This window comes from Acinonyx jubatus, chromosome B3 (genome assembly GCF_027475565.1).
Source record: "Acinonyx jubatus isolate Ajub_Pintada_27869175 chromosome B3, VMU_Ajub_asm_v1.0, whole genome shotgun sequence".
In the NCBI taxonomy this organism is placed as follows: domain Eukaryota; kingdom Metazoa; phylum Chordata; class Mammalia; order Carnivora; family Felidae; genus Acinonyx; species Acinonyx jubatus.
In genome coordinates this window covers 29,660,733-29,676,629 of record NC_069386.1, presented here as the reverse complement: position 1 = coordinate 29,676,629, position 15,897 = coordinate 29,660,733, and the positions used below count along the sequence as shown (strand labels likewise).

Here is a 15,897-nt window from a genome sequence, read left to right as displayed (position 1 = left end):
ATACAGTACAAGTCCCTAGAACAGGGTCTATCCCACAATAAGCACTCAGTTAACTATTGCTGGCATAATGAAAAATCATGCAAGGGGTATTCTCATTTGAATACACTTGAAGGTCTTGAAATAGAGATAAAGACAGCAGAGTAGTAAGTTTAAAAACCATTCAAGTTGATAAGATATTCTCTTTACTACTCAACCCCATGTCAGAAGCAAACTACCAAAAACAACAAACGTACAACAAAACAAGAGTTGTCAAACATTAGCATGATTTTTCAAAGAAAGGTGGTCAAAAGAACTAAAAGACACTTTCGTACTTTATATAGCATCTAGTACTCTGTGAACAATGAAATTTCAGTGAGGTGGAATCCAGAATTTTGACCTATTATTTTAATATTTCAAACTTTTGGGAGCAGTACATCCAGTGACTGTTTTTGGAAAAGAAAAGGGTTATCTAACTAATCTGAATACCCTAAAGGCATCAACAATTTTTTTTTTTTAATGTTTATTTTTGAGAGAGACAGAGACAGAATACGAGTGGGTTAGGGGCAGAGAGAGGGAGACACAGAATCTGAAGTAGGCTCCAGGCTCTGAGCTGTCAGCACAGAGCCTGACGCAGGGCTCAAACTCATGGGCCACGTGATCGTGACCTGAGCGAGGTCGGTTGCTTAACCCACTAAGCCACCCAGGTGCCCCGATTTTTCTTATTTCTGTATTACTACAATTCTTCCATGGGATAGCATAAAGACCAATTAAAAAAAAACTCTGCTTCCCAGATTCCAAAGGCAACACTGCCTTTGCATCTCAATCAATATTTTAACTACATTTCCTCTATCTTTTTCATTCAGTTCCACAATCTTTGCTTACTTCAAGAATTCCTAATACTACAGTTTAATAGTTAATTTATCAGAGTGGTCATATCATATTTTCTTTTATATTACATTAATATGGACGATAGTGAACACTTTCTAATCAATTAATTAATACTTGCTCGAGGCAGTCTACATGTTCCTAACTTTCAATTAATAATAAGAGACATTATCATGTCTTGCCTTTTCAATTATTGCAGAAATTTTGTCTTTCAAAAGGTTACTCACTGATTTTAGGGCCTTAGTGTTTTTGTTTTTATGTTTACAGAAGGTTAAAACATATTTTCCTTACTGTAATCTTTAGTTGAAAACACATTTTCTATTAAACTCTAAATGAAATAGCTTCTTAAAAGAACTATAATTAAAACAGCTGCAAATTCTGAGGACAGATTAGGTAACAAATCCCAAAGGAAAAAGTACACAGGCCTTACTCTTTCAAAATGTCTTTAAAGACATTACAGTTCACTTGATGTTCTAAAATTACTAAAGTTGAGATTTCATAAGCTCCAAAAAGTTTGATTCCTTCAGTACACGCACACACAGTGGTACCTGAAAGGAGCAGCCAAGGAATCAAAATTGTGTTTATTACCACTTTACATATAGTTTTTGTTTTTTATAAAACATTGAGAATGTAGGAAAAATAAAAAGTTCTGTCTTAATTCATCTTTGGTCCTTTGTGAGCCACATTTTCCACTTGTTTAAAATCTAGCTGAGTACCATGAGCCTTGCACCATGATTTAAAACCACAAAGAGCAGATACCAGTTTTTAGTTGGTGCTGAAATTAATTAAGTTATAAAGGGGAAAAATGTACTAAAGCACAACTTTCACAAATGCTCTATGTTAAGTTACATGTAAGAATTTTTAAGGCTGAGGAACTTGTTTTCAGGTACAGAGTAAAATCTGTAGCCTAGAATAAACAGGCCTAAGAATTTAAGATAACAATGGTTATCAGTCGAGGTAATACCAAGTATTTCAATACTTCAGTACAATACTTCCACGCTTGTAAGGCGAAAATACCTCATAATTTATGTAAACCATTGAGTCCTATAATGAACCACCTCCTTATAAGAGCAGCTACAGAGTTCCTGTGGCATGTCAAGGCAGAGAACACCACTATACCTCACTCAGTCAAGGTTGGACTTGAGTAGGGGAGCAGAGGTGGGCAATTCATTAATCACACAAGAAAGTCTGTCTTGTACAACTGAGAAATTTTAACAAGGGTCTTCAAATACTTTGATGAAGGCATTTAAAAAAATTTGGGGGGAAGGAAATTTTCCATCTTACACATGGAAACAAAACTCAAATTCTGACTGGAGGCTGGTGATTAGCACAACTTTGTGGAACAACATAACTTTTCACGTAAAACACAATCCCAAGGCTTTAAGATACCGTCTATGCAAATGGCACCAAGTATCACCTTTTCAAGCCTTCACCGGCACTAGAAGTGAGTTGGACACCCCCAATCCATCACCCTACCCCCACAGGAAATGGGTTATGTTTTCCCCCTCCCCCAGGACGGTCTTCCTCCCCTCCCCCAGCCGGAAGTGAAGCGCCCCCATTCAGACGGCCTCAAACCGAGACGAACCAGTAACAACAGCAAAAGAGAGATGATCTTCAAGGGGTGAAGGGTACCTCCACTGTGGCCACCCCGAAGCTCGCCTTGCTTACTGACCTGCTGACGATAGGGGTGGGCAGGGGCCTGGGGCCTAAAGAAAGTCCCTTGCACAGAGGACAATTCCCTGAGCCCCTCTCAATCGCCTTCACTCTTCTCACTCCGACGTCTCACAGCATGAAAAAAATTCCTCCGCAGTACTTTATTTTGATATCGTCTCTTTCCCTTTAATCGCTCAACCATCTTCCCATAGGCAACTTTTGCTATCGCAGTAGCATGTAAAATTGTTCCGGTGAGTAGGAAAATGGAATATTATTCCCCATACCTTCAGAATAATGAAGGGATTATTTTGTTCAAATGCGGCGAAGGATTACGTGATTACGCAAGGTGAGATTTATTTTCGCGGAGACTTCTGGGATATGTAGTTTTTTTTTAATTGCTAAGGCCTGCAGAAAGTATTGGGATTTAAATCGGTAATTACTATATACTGGAGTCCTTGAAAATACACATTATGTATTCGAGGGCAGGCTGACCAGGGAACTTCGGCACCACAAGGGCCAGTACTTCGTTGCCCTTTTTCTCTGGAACTTAATGGAACCAAAATTTCCCTTCGCTTTCGGTGCAAGGTCCTGGTCGTCCCGCCTTCTTCCTTTGACCACGCCCTCCTCAGCCAGTCAGGCGCCCTCATAGGCTGATCTTCTGGAGGTAGGCACGCGAGAGGAGGGGCCTCACCGTGACTCCTCCCGCGGGGCCGAGGCAAGACTGGGGAGAATGCCGAGTACCGAGGGCTCGTGCGCGCGCGCGTGCTCGCTCGTCAAAGAGAGTGTGCGCGCGGAGGGGCGGCGCGCGGGGCTGGGAGGAGGCGGGCAGGCTGGTGGGCTGGGCGGGCGGCCGGGAGCGCGCGGCCGACTCGGCGGCGGCGAGTAGTTAGTTACTTGTTAGTCAGTGTCAGTTGCTCGGTGGCGGCGGCCCTGGTCACCAGGAAGGGGACGGGACGGCCGGCAATGGTGGTCACCACAGCGGCATGTGCTCCTTTCAGGTAACGGGGGCAGGGCTGCCCGCGTCCCCTCGGTTCCCTTCTCCTCTCGCGCCGATTTGTGGGACCACGGTCGTTCTGGGGTGAGGGCGCTGACCTGAGAGAATGGGGGGGGGCGCGGCGCAGGGTCGAGTGGCGCCGCCGCGGGGGCCCAGGCGGTGGGTGCGTCCGCCAGGCGCGGGATCTCGGGTCACCCCCGCGCCCCGCCGCCCCCGGGCCCTGTGGCGCCCCCGGCTCCCGCCCCCGCCCTCTCCCGCGGCGGCTGGGGCCCCGGTAGCTCGGCGCCCCCCAGAGGAGGGAAACTTGGGACCTGGAGACGAGGGACGCCCCCGGGCGCGGCTGGGAGGCTGCTGGGGAAAGTGAAGCCTGTAAAGAGCTGGATGCAGTGGGGCAGGAAGGGCTTCTCGTTCTTCAGTCTACACGGTCATCCCGCTCCCAACCCAGGAGGATCCGGCGCAGGCTCACCAACCGCGCCAGGACGAAACCCCACGGCTCTTTCCTATTCAACTTGGCCCTGCGGCTTGTGAGCCCGCTAACGTGCGGGTTTGCTCGGTTGTTTGGGGATTTTCAGTGGTTCGGTTGGTCAATTTGTTTCTCCTTTGCCCTTTGACTCATCCGTTCTTGCTACTTTCCTTACCTCCCGCGTTGAGGACTAGCGGTCTGAACCCCCTTCCCTCCCCCGCCCCGTCTCCTGCACCATCCGTCTGAGAATTTGATTTTTTTTTCTTCCCTTGACAACCTTAAAGACTGCTGAGAGCGACAGGAAAGAGGAGCTTTCCCACCTTTAAATGTTACTTTCTTGCAATCCGGTTTGTTTGTTTGTTTTCAATATCCAAGTTTAAGAATTTGAGAGCTTTGGAATGGAGTTATTAGGAGGCTGGCGTTGAGGGGATAGTGACGAGTTAAAAGAAAACTATGATTTCATCTTTATTGGCTTTGCTATAGAAAAGCTAATACATTTTTCTTCTGCTTCTGTTAAATATGGTAAGGTTCTATGTTGAATTAAATATTTGGAGACTTACATAAAAGGCTATTTTTAGGTCATTGGCTGATGTATGTCAACAGCTTTTCACCTGAATTGGGTTTGCCTTGAGGATTCTGTTTTGGGCCTGCGTACTGATTTTTGTTCAGCTACAGCTTTTTAATTTTTTCCCCCTGATAAATGATGTAGAAATGTGTGCAGTGGGAGAACCCATATTGCTCTCCGCAGTGTGGAAGTGAAAAACGTGAATTATGCACAGGGGTAAAACTTTCCATGAGCAATCTTGGATACTTGCTTCATGATGGCTTCTGTAATTTCACAGCATTTCTAGATAGCTCAATTCACTGGCTGCCTTAATTACTTTCTGAAGTGCCTGGCACTTCTTCTCTTTGGTGACTTGTTTAGTAAACTATAATGGCTGATATGGTACATTTTCTTGGCTTTAAAGATGGGAGTTACAGCTTCAGCCCAAAGATTAATAGTTAACAATGGAAGCAGAATTCATACCATTGCTAGTGAGTTTTGGCTATGACCAACTCACAAACTATGTGAAAAAACAAACATCTTTCCATAGCTGTCAGGGGGGAAATATTTTATCATGTCTTTATTTTGGAGACTTCAAGTTGATTATATTATGTGGGAAAAAATGTCAAATTATTTTCTTTAAGGCTTTGTGATGTGTGGTGTTCCTTTCCATCTTCTACCCCCCATTTAGGGGCTGATATTTATGTTTGGCTGGGTTCCAGGATGGGAAGAAAATAGTTTGGTAAAAGGAAAAGATATGATTGCTTTGAACTGTTATGACACGGCGAGTATTCATTTTACCCAGGGATAGTACAGAGAAACTTCCTCACTAATGTTTGTACCCCATTAACATTCTGTCAGAATTTGTTTTTAAAAGCCTATCCTGAGGCCCATAAAGAAATAATGCCACTTCATAACTGTTTCTGACAATCACATTAAAAAATGTTCCTGGAATGCATTATATGTGTACTCATATAAACATTTATCTTTGTACATTTATGGTAATGTAAATATTTAAGTCTGAGGGCTTAAAAACCTTTATTTGCTTATTTGCATACATGTTTTTCAACATCTAGCAGTGCCAACCATATTTGCCAAATAAGCATCAGCCATAAATTCATGCTTTGGCACATTTCATATAATAACTCTTCTAAATTGCTCCATGGTGAAGCATCATGAGATTAGCATTTCCTTCATGAGAGAGATTTGTTGTTGTTTTTAACTGTAATGATGTGCTGTTTAAGTGGAACAGGTGCTGGGCTCTCGCTGTTTGTGTTGAAACCTGCCAAATCATACTCTTTTGTTAGATGGGCTGTTTAAGTAATTTAGGAACCAAACTGTGGCCCCTGGCATGCAAAGTGTGAGTTCAAGGTTCCATATCACTGCTGCGAATCCCTGTTTTCACTGTAAGAGGCAGATATGTGTGATGAGCTTTACTTTCTCATTGCTGTTCTCTCTTTAATTCCTACTCCTCGCCACCACCCCAGTCCTTTCATTACTAGAGCTCCTTTGAAAGTCTAGGCTCCTTCACTGCTGGTTTGTTTTCATTGAAGAACTAGAAATTCTAAGAACTTTGAGGCCAAGAATAGATAGTTCGTATTTATTTGACAAATATTTTGATTGCCTTTTAAGTGTTAGGCATGGTGGACCCTGAGAATATGTAGAATGATATTCCTTTTTGCAAGCAGGGTACAGTTTAGGAGGAGAAGATAGTGGATAACTGATAATTAACAATGTGATGTGATATATGACACAGGAGTAAGTATATTCCTATGGATGGAAGCAACAGGAGGGATAGTTGACTAAGGCTTGGGGTTTTGGGGGGGGCAGTCCTGAAATGCATCCCTGTGGATTCCCTGAGCTAATCTTCAAAAATAGGACTTAACTAGGTTCAGAGAAAGGACAGAAAAGAGGGAAAGGACAGTTTGGACTAGCACTATCCTATAAAAATATAATAGGAGCCACAAATATGTCATATGTATTTTTGAATTTTCTAGTAGCTGCATTAAAAAAAAATAAAATGTTATTTACTTTTAACAATACACTGTAATAATAATACAATATTAATAATATGTTATTTAATTTGATATAGCTAGAATATTATCATTTGAACACATGATCAGTATTTTGAAAGTATTATTGAAATATTTGACATCTCCTGTTTCATACTAAGTCTTTGGAATCTGGTATGTATTTTACATTTATTTATTTACTTTAAAGTTTACTTATTTATTTTGAGAGAGAGAAAAAGCACAAGGGGAGGGGCAGAGAGAGAGAGAGAGAGAGAGAGAGAGAGAGAGAATCCCAAGGAGGCTTTGCACTGTCAGCGCAGAGCCTGACATGGGGCTTGATCCCAAGAACCTGAGTCAAAGTCAGACGTTTAACTGTCTGAGTCACCTAGGCACCCCTGTATTTTACATTTAAAGCACATCTTAAGTTTAGACTAGTCACATTCAAGTACTCAGTAGCCACAGGAGGACAGTACAGTTTTAGAACAAGGGCCAGTAAAGTGGTAAGAAGCCAAAATACTGAATGCCTTATGAACCATGTTAAGGAGATTTAACTGTATCCTGAAGGCTGTGAGGATTTAGTGGGGAAAAAATGTTGTGATGGAATCAGGTTTGTGTTTTAGACCTATCATGTTGTCAGTGAAGTGAATGCTGGATTAGAGAAGGGCAAAACTGGAAGTAAGGTCAGTTAGGAAGCCAGCCACTCTTGTTGAGAAAGGATGAGGGATATAAAGCAAGGAGTGGGTATATGAGAGATTTAGGAACTATTATATTATCAGCAGTTCAGGGTACATAATCAGATTATGGAGTTGAGCAAGGTTGAAGATTTAGGATGATTCCCACATTTATGTGGTGAGCTACTGAATGGGGCAGACAACTGAAGAGAAGCCAACCGTCTGTGCCAGACTGACCAAAGGTGAAAAAAGGAAGCTATGAGAGATTTGTCACGGAAGCTGAGGGAGGAGAATATTTCAAGGACTAGAAGTGGTCAACACTGTATCCTGCCATGAAAAGGCCAAAAAAGGTAAGGGCTGAATAAAATCTCTGAGACTTGATGATTGTCATTTGTAACTTCAGTAGGTGCAGGTAGCTACATTGTAATGCGTTTAGGGGGTTGAAGAGTGAATGACAGATGCTTAGCTAATTAAGCATTAATTAGCTAATTAAGGGCTAATACAGTGTTTTCAACACAGAACTGAAAGGAGAGTATAGGTGGAGGGAGATGCAAGGGATTTAGAGAAGTTTATTCCCCTTCCCTTTTTAAATTGAGAGGATCTTGGGGAGCCTGGGTGGCTCAGTCGGTTGGGTGTCCCACTTCGGCTCCTGTCATGATCTCACTGTCTCTTGAGTTTGAGCCCCCCATTGGGCTCTCTGCTGACAGCTCAGAGCCTGGAGCCTGCTTCAGATTCTGTGTCTCCTTCTCTCTCTGCCCCTCCCTCCACTCGCACTCTGTCTCTCTCTCAAAAATAAAATAAAAATATAATTTTTTTTTTTTTTAAATTGAGAGACTCTTGTGCACGTTTCTGTGGAATGGAAAAGAACTACAGTTGGGGAGAAATGGGTGGGTGGGGAGGGGGAGAGAGATGATTGATTGAGCCAAGGATTTGGAAGCAATAGGAGGGGATGGGATCCAAGGCATAGGTAGAGAAATTGGCTTTGGGTAGGAGATGATTTTCCTTTCCCCAGTGAGCCAAAAGGGAGGTAAAGTTTGTAACTGACAAGGGCAGGAAGGAGAATGAGTTGATGACATGTATCATTTTTGAGTACCTGCTAAGAGTGAAGGAGAATGTGGTAGAATAGGAGTTCTTACAAAGTGTGTGTGAGTTTAAAAAAAAAAAAAAAAAGGTATGTGATTTTATAACAGCTTCCAAGGGAATGTGAGGGCTCTGGGGAGGAGGAGCGAGAGAGAGGGGCGTACACACAGATACACACATGACTAAGAAAGTGAAGAAGCATTGTTAGGCATCATTGGAGGGCCCATTTGAAATTGTACACCTTGGATTTGTAGAGGCAACAGTTTGCATGGTTGTTTGATTGTTTTCTCCAGCATGATCACTCTGGGTATAGCTGAAGGAAACCATTTAATACTCCCAAGAACTCGTAAGGTTCCTACTGTTAATCTTGATTATAAGATGAACAGCTAGAGTTCAAAGCCTGGTAGTTCAGTACCGGAGCCCAGGCTGTTATTGCTTTGCAGATGCCTGCTTGGGAGAGATTCCTAAAGGACAAGGAAATTAGAGATATTGAGGATTGTTAATAAATCAAGGAACTGTGGAGTCCAGGCTGGATCATCAACAGGAAGCCTGGAAGGGGTGATTCAATTAGGAGAAAACAAAGGGCATGAACAGCTAGATAGATGTCATTGTGAAGCTAAAGAGCTAGTGAGGAGGAAGCGATAATATTAGCTTTTATTTATGGAGTACCTTCTATATGCTAGACACTTTAACACTTTATTTCTAATTCTAACACTTACTGTACAATGTGTTACTAATCTTACAGTCTTCCCTTTGTCATTCTGTGTGACATGAAGAAACAGGATTAAAGAGGTTAAATAATCTGTCCAGAAACATACACTATCAAGTGATGAAACCATGATGCAAAGCCCATTCTTTTTTCTCCAAATCATATCCTCCACTTACTCCCCCTCCTTCGTTTTCTTCTTTTAGAATTTTTATTTTTTAAGTAAGCTCTAGGCCTAGTGGGGGGCTTGAGCTCACAACCCCCAGATCAAGAGTTGCATGTTCCACCCACTGAACCAGCCAGGTGCCCCCAAATCATATTCTTCTCAAGTAAGGAGATAAGACAGAAGATGCAGTAGTGGTGAAAAGTGGTGCAAAGACACTGGGATATTTAATTTAGGATTTCAGAGCTGATCATTCATCTAACAAATGTTTGTTGACCATTTAGTACACGTGCCAGGCATTATTCTAGGTGCACAGGTTACAATAGTGAACCAAACACACAGAATTCTTGCCTTCATGGATCTTACATTCTAGAGAGTGTGAGACAGATATTAAACAAAATAAGTAAGTGAGAGTATCAGAAGGTGATAGATAAGTGCTGTGGAGAAAAAGCAGGCAAGAGGGACAGGAATGCCATAGGGTATGTTCACTTTTTAAAATTTATTTATTAATTTAAAAAAATATTTATTTTTGAGAGAGAGGGAGACACAGTGCGAGCAGGGGAGGGACAGAGAGAGGGAGACACAGAATTTGAAGCAGCTATCTGCACAGAGCCCAACATGGGACTTGAACTCATCAGCTGTGACATCATGACCTGAGCTAAAGTTGGACATTCAACCGACTGAACTACCCAGGCACCCCAGGTATGTGCACTTTTGAAAAGGATGTCTGAGAAAGACTTGGTGAAAAGTGAGCAAAACTTGAAAGAAGTAAGGGGCATACTAGGTGGAAGAAACATTTTGCATTGGCCCTGAAGCAGAGGTGTGCTTGTTGTATTCTCTGAGCTCTTGGAGGCGAGTGGGCCTGGACTGGAGTGAATAGAAGAGAAGAAGGTGGTGAGGTCACAGAGAATGACTGGGTCCGAATTTCATAGAACCTGTAGGCCTTTGTAAGCACTTGGATGTTTACTTTGTGAGATGGAAACTATTACAGGATTTTGAGCAAAGGAATGGCATGATTGGATTTATGCTTTAAATGCTTCACTCTGAGCCACTGTGTTGAAAGTAGTCTGAGGTACAGAGTAAAGCCAAGAGGACCAGTTAGGAGGCTTTCCAAAATATGAAGTTGGGAGATAGTGCTGTCTTGGACCTGGGAATTGATGAGAAGCGATTGGATCTGTGAGAGTTACAGAACAGTTGCAGAGATAGTACATAGAGTTTCTTTAAACTGGTGTTTCTCTACATCTGCACTATTGACATTTTGGACTAGATAATCCTTTGTTGCTGGGTGTTGCCCTGTGCAGTAGTATGTTATGTAGCATCCCTGGCCTTTATCCACTAGATGCTACTACCATCCCCCCAGCAGTAACAATCAAAAGATGTTTCCAAGGGTGCCTGGGTGGCTTAGTCAGTTAAGCGTCCGACTTCAACTCAGGTTGTGACCTCGCGGTTTGGGAGTTTGAGCCCCATGTCAGGCTCTGTGCTGATGGCTAAGAGCCTGGACCCTGCTTTGGATTCTGTGTCTCCCTCTCTCTGCCCTGCCCCTGCTCACACTCGGGGTCTCTCTTCTCAAAGGTAAACAAACATTAAAAAAAAAAATGTTTCCAGACATTGCCCAATGGCTCTTATGGGGCAAAATTGCTTCTATTAAGAACCACTTCCAAATACCCTTCACCCTGTTTCCCCTAATATTAACATCTTACATAACCATTTATCAAGCTGAGAAATTAACAGTCCTACAATGCTCAACCGAACTCCTAATTTTACTTGTATTTTACCAGTTTTTCCACTAATAACCTTTTTCCATTCCATATGCAAACCAGGATACTACAATGCTTTTGATTGTCAAGTCTCCTTTATCTCTTCTAATGTATGATAGTTTCTTGGTCTTTTCTTTTATGACCTTATACTTTTAAAGGGTACTAGTTAGGTATTTTGTAGACCGTTCCTCCATTTGGATTTGTCTGATGTTTTCTCATTTAAATAGGGTTATGGATTTTGGGGGTAAGAATACCATAAAAGTGAAGGGCCCTTTTGGGGCGCCTGGGTGGCTCAGTCGGTTAAGCATCTGACTCTTGATTTGGCCCAGGTCATGATCTCACAGTTCGTGAGATTGAGCCCTGAGTCAGGCTCCATGTGCTGACTGCATGGAGCCTGCTTAGGAAATTCTTTCTCCCTCTCTCTCTCTGCCCCCTCTCCAGCTCATGCACGTGTGTGCACACACGTGTGCTCTCTCCCTTTTTCTCTCTCTCAAAATAAATAAACATTGAAAAAAAGTGAAGTGCTCTTAGGAGATGCATGATACCAACGCGACATCACTGATGATCATTTTGTTAAGGTGTTTTCTGGCAAATTTTCCCCTGGAAAGTTATTTTTCCCTTTCTGTACTCTGTACATTAGAAGCAAGTTGCCAAGACCAGCCCACACTTAAGGGGAGGGGAATGAAACTCCCACTTCCTAGAGGAGGAGAATCAAAGAATTTATGGACATATATTAAAACCACTACAGTAATTGGTAAATATTTTGGGGTGGATACTTAGAGGCTTTGCCAGTATCCTGTTTCTGCTCACTAATTTTAGCATTCATCTGTAGATTATGCCTGCAGTAATTATGGCTATGGTGTTCTAAAAGTGCTTCTTTCTCTTATTTTTTCTGTATTTATTAACTGGAATTCTTTTGTAAGGAAGGCTTATTCCTTCTCTATTTTTCTATCTACCTATTTAATCATTGATATCAGTTTCAATTCATGGACATTTATTTTATTGTTAGGGTTATAGTGCAGTGCTAACGTTATTTATTTTATTGCCCAAATTATTCTAGCTTTGGCCATTGAGATCTCTTTTAGGTTGACTCTGTGTCCTTTGACATTCTTCTATCCTTTGTGTGTGTACACATACATGTCTTTATTCTCTGGTACTACTAGATGCTTCAGGCTTGTTGTGTATTTTTCCTGCAGCATCCCTAGACTCATTTTTTTAAGAAGCTGTGGTTCCTTTTATCAGAGAGTGGTATTTGGAGGCCAAGATCTGGATGGTAGGTGTGCTTGTTGTTATTGGAATGTCACTGCTTCTAGTCACGCTCAGTGGACAGCGAGCTAGGAAATACGTGTACGTATACTAATCTGCATCCACACATATCTATATTTATTTCTGTATATAAAAATAGGCAGGCATTTTATACTTATGTGACTCCAATTGGATATGTTTTGATCCAACTATATTTGCTGATGGATTGGATGTGGAATGTGAAAAGAGAGTTGTCAAGGATGACTCCATGGTTTTTGGCTTGAGAAAGGGAAGGATGGAGATGTCATTAACAGAGATGTGAAGACTGTGGGCAGAGCAGATTTCTGGGGAGAGTTCAGGAATTCTTTTCCAGACTGCCTAGGTTTTTGAGATGTCTAATAGACATACTAATAGAGATGTCAAGTCAGCAGTTGAACAAATGAATCTGAAGTTCAGAGGAGAATGGTCCAAGTTGCATACATTTGGGAATTGTCTGTATAGGTGAAATTGCCTGAGGAGTGAGTGTTGATAGAGAAGTTCAAGGACTGACCCCTGGGACCTACTGGTCAGAGAGATGAGGAGGATTAGTTCTGCAAAATGATAAGGATTAGGATGTGGCTATAGGGTAGATCCCATATCCATCAGTAATGAGCACTTATTCAATATGTATTATTTTCAAGGCACCGAACTGTTTTGGGGTTAACCTTGCTCCCTTCTTCCATAAATTTGCAATCTAGGATGAGACAAATTTCAGACTTAAAAAGACTAGCAGTGGAAGACAAATACTGGATGATAGTATAGATACAACATCCTAGAGAAGCTTGTTAGACGACATGGGCATAAGAGCCAAACTCATGTACGCCAGCTCCATGTAGACATTAATGTAATAAGCACGTGCCGGTCAGGAAACTCATCAGGGTGTCATGCACACAACTAGTAATTACCAACAAGCAGAAGCTCCTCCATGTGTTGACCTTGGTTTCTTAGGTTCTTCTGCTCTTGGTCCCCTGCCATTATAAGGTTTTGGGTTGGTAATTGGTGCCTATAGTTGTTGGCTATCAATTAAGCCACTCAGTGAACTGGTTAGGGTTTCTGCTGCACTTTACTTTTTAACTTTTGGCTTTCTGTTGCCTTTTCAAAATCAGTGGGGTTCAACTCAGGCCTGCTTAAAATAAAATGTTTCCATGTAAAATCAAGTAGCAATGGCCACCTTACCTTCTTCTATAAACATGCTTAATTTTTGACTGCTTCTTTCTATGATGGCCTTAGACATTCCCATTTATCACTTGGTTATTAAGGTCATACCCAAAATACATTTATAGAACTTTAAAAGTAATTTAAACTTATAACCTGGTAAACTGAGGTTTTTAGTAAAATATTTTAATTTCATCTCCTTTGCACTAAAAATGGATAGGCTTTCATTGCCTGCTGATGAGGTAGTATAGAATGAGACAGATTAATCATACCTATTGAGTTATTATTTCTCAGTCACTCTGAAGGAATTGTAAGAAAAAATGGATTTATCTACTTTATAGAATAGGGGGCAGAGAATTGCAGGATTCTATTCTCATTTATTCCACCGAATAGATTGGCACCTAAGGCAGAGTCTCTTTCCACTCAGCATATAAGTATGCTTAAGTTTCTCACAACTAATAAATACAACACACCGATATATATAAATGCATAACAACTTTGCCAATTTGGTGTCTTATTAGCATGGTACCTAGTGCATAATGGATACTCAAATGATTGTTGGGTGAAGGAAGTACGTATGATACTTGCAGACATGAGGTAAGACATGAAGAGTTACTTAGCTTGTTCAAGAAGACTTAGGATACTAAAAACTTTGGTTTGTCTAAGTCACAATTAAGGCAAGGTAAAATAAATCTGTATGGTAACATCTTTGTTTTAGACTAAGACAAATAATACTACTCTGTAAAAGCATGATCACTGCTTTTTAAGTAGCCCACAATCCTACGCTCTAGCAGTAGGTAGAGTTCTAGTTCAGGAGTCAGACTGCTTGAATTTGAATCCTGGCTTAACTACATACTAGATGTTTGATGTTAAGTTTGTTTCTTAACTATTCTTAGGCTTCCTCATTTGTAAAATGAGGACTATTTATACCTGCTTGTGAAGTGAAGTAATAGATAGCAAGCATGTAAATGTTTTGATATAGGTGTTTAATTAATTTTAACTGTTATTCTAAAAATACTGAGACACTAGTATCTTAAAGTTTTTCCTTTTCTAACAAGTCATGTGTGCTGAGTGATAATTAAAGGAGAAAAAAAAATCCTATGTGAAAAAAGAAAAAAGGCTGATGTGAAGTATATCAATATATTATTCATAGTGATGTATTAGAACTATGAAAAATAGGGTTTCCACTCTTTTGCTATCTCCATTTTTTTCCTCTTAATTTGTTTATCAGATTTTTATGAAATATGTAACTATAAGTTAGAAATGGGCTTTCGAGAACATATTACTTTTTCAGAGTCAGCATTGCATTATGGTCAAGAGCATGGATTCTAGACCCACACTGCCTGGGATTGAATCTCAGCTCTGCCACTTAACTAGCTGTGTGATCTTGGGAAAGTTACTTTACTTCTCTATGCCTTAGTGTTCTTATCTGTAAAATGGGCATAATGATAGTACCAAAGTCAAAGGTGTTTTTGTTTTGTTTTTATTTATTTTATTTATTTTATTTTATTTTTTCAACGTTTATTTATTTTTGGGACAGAGAGAGACAGAGCATGAACAGGGGAGGGGCAGAGAGAGAGGGAGACACAGAATCGGAAACAGGCTCCAGGCTCTGAGCCATCAGCCCAGAGCCCGACGGGGGCTCGAACTCACGGACCGCGAGATTGTGACCTGGCTGAAGTCGGACGCTTAACCGACTGCGCCACCCAGGCGCCCCTTTGTTTTGTTTTTTAATGTTTGTTTATTTTTGAAGGAAGGAGAGACAGAATGTGAGTGGGGGAAGGGCAGAGAGAGAGGGAGACACAGAATCTGAAGCAGGTTTCAGGCTCTGAGCTATCAGCACAGAGCCCGACGTGGGGCTTGAACTCATAAACCACGAGATCATGACCTGAGCTGAAGTTGCTCGAGTAACCAACGGAGCCACCCAGGCACCCCCAAAGGGTTTTTAATGAGCTAATACTTACAAAGTGCTTAAAATAATGCCTGGGGCATAGGAAGTATCATGTATTTGTTGAACAAAATAAAGGATGGTAGAAATATTTAAAAACTAATGAAAGATTTTAACTTCAGTGTATTTACAGTTTAATCCACAAGTTTTCCTCTTACTCTCCTACCTCTACCTTCCTGAGTTTCTTTGGTTCCATTGATGAACCAAACAGGAAAACAGGAAACCTGTTTTTCTCATAAATCCTTTATATGACAGAAGTACTTTTCATTATTTAAAGTTAGTCTAACCTCCTCACCCTCCCAGAATTTTCAAAGTAGATTCAGTTACTTTTGTTACTACAAGGGAAGATGCCACGGTATGCTTCTTCAATATTTTGGAACACTGAGTTGAATATTTCAAATGCTGAGAAGCTGCCTTCTTCCCAGGTGTGCAGCAGTTTTTATAGATTTTATTTGGGTATGAAGTAGGAGTAATTGTGGGAGTTTGTGTGAAAGATGATTTAAGGCATTGGAGAAGCAATAAAAAAGTATTTTCCTAATGCCAGTTCTCTCCTTGACTTGGAAATTCTTTTAGCAGCAATGTCCCCACAGACTGTTTTTCGGC

General features: G+C 41.1%; 2 protein-coding genes across 15 annotated transcripts in view; one reads left to right on the top strand and one right to left on the bottom strand.

Moving 5' to 3' along the window:
* Positions 1 to 2,843, bottom strand: part of HMG20A (high mobility group 20A) — a 67,613-nt gene extending 64,770 nt beyond the window's left edge. For all 5 annotated transcript variants that reach the window (XM_027067826.2, XM_015077289.3, XM_053223705.1 and 2 more), the window contains exon 1: positions 2,537 to 2,843. The gene's annotated coding sequence lies outside the window, so the exon portion shown is untranslated. The remainder of the gene's footprint in view (positions 1 to 2,536) is intronic.
* Positions 2,844 to 3,337: 494 nt separating this feature from the next.
* The window catches only part of PEAK1 (pseudopodium enriched atypical kinase 1), a 310,300-nt gene continuing 297,740 nt past the window's right edge, over positions 3,338 to 15,897 (top strand). For all 10 annotated transcript variants that reach the window (XM_027067830.2, XM_053223700.1, XM_027067828.2 and 7 more), the window contains exon 1: positions 3,338 to 3,515. The gene's annotated coding sequence lies outside the window, so the exon portion shown is untranslated. The remainder of the gene's footprint in view (positions 3,516 to 15,897) is intronic.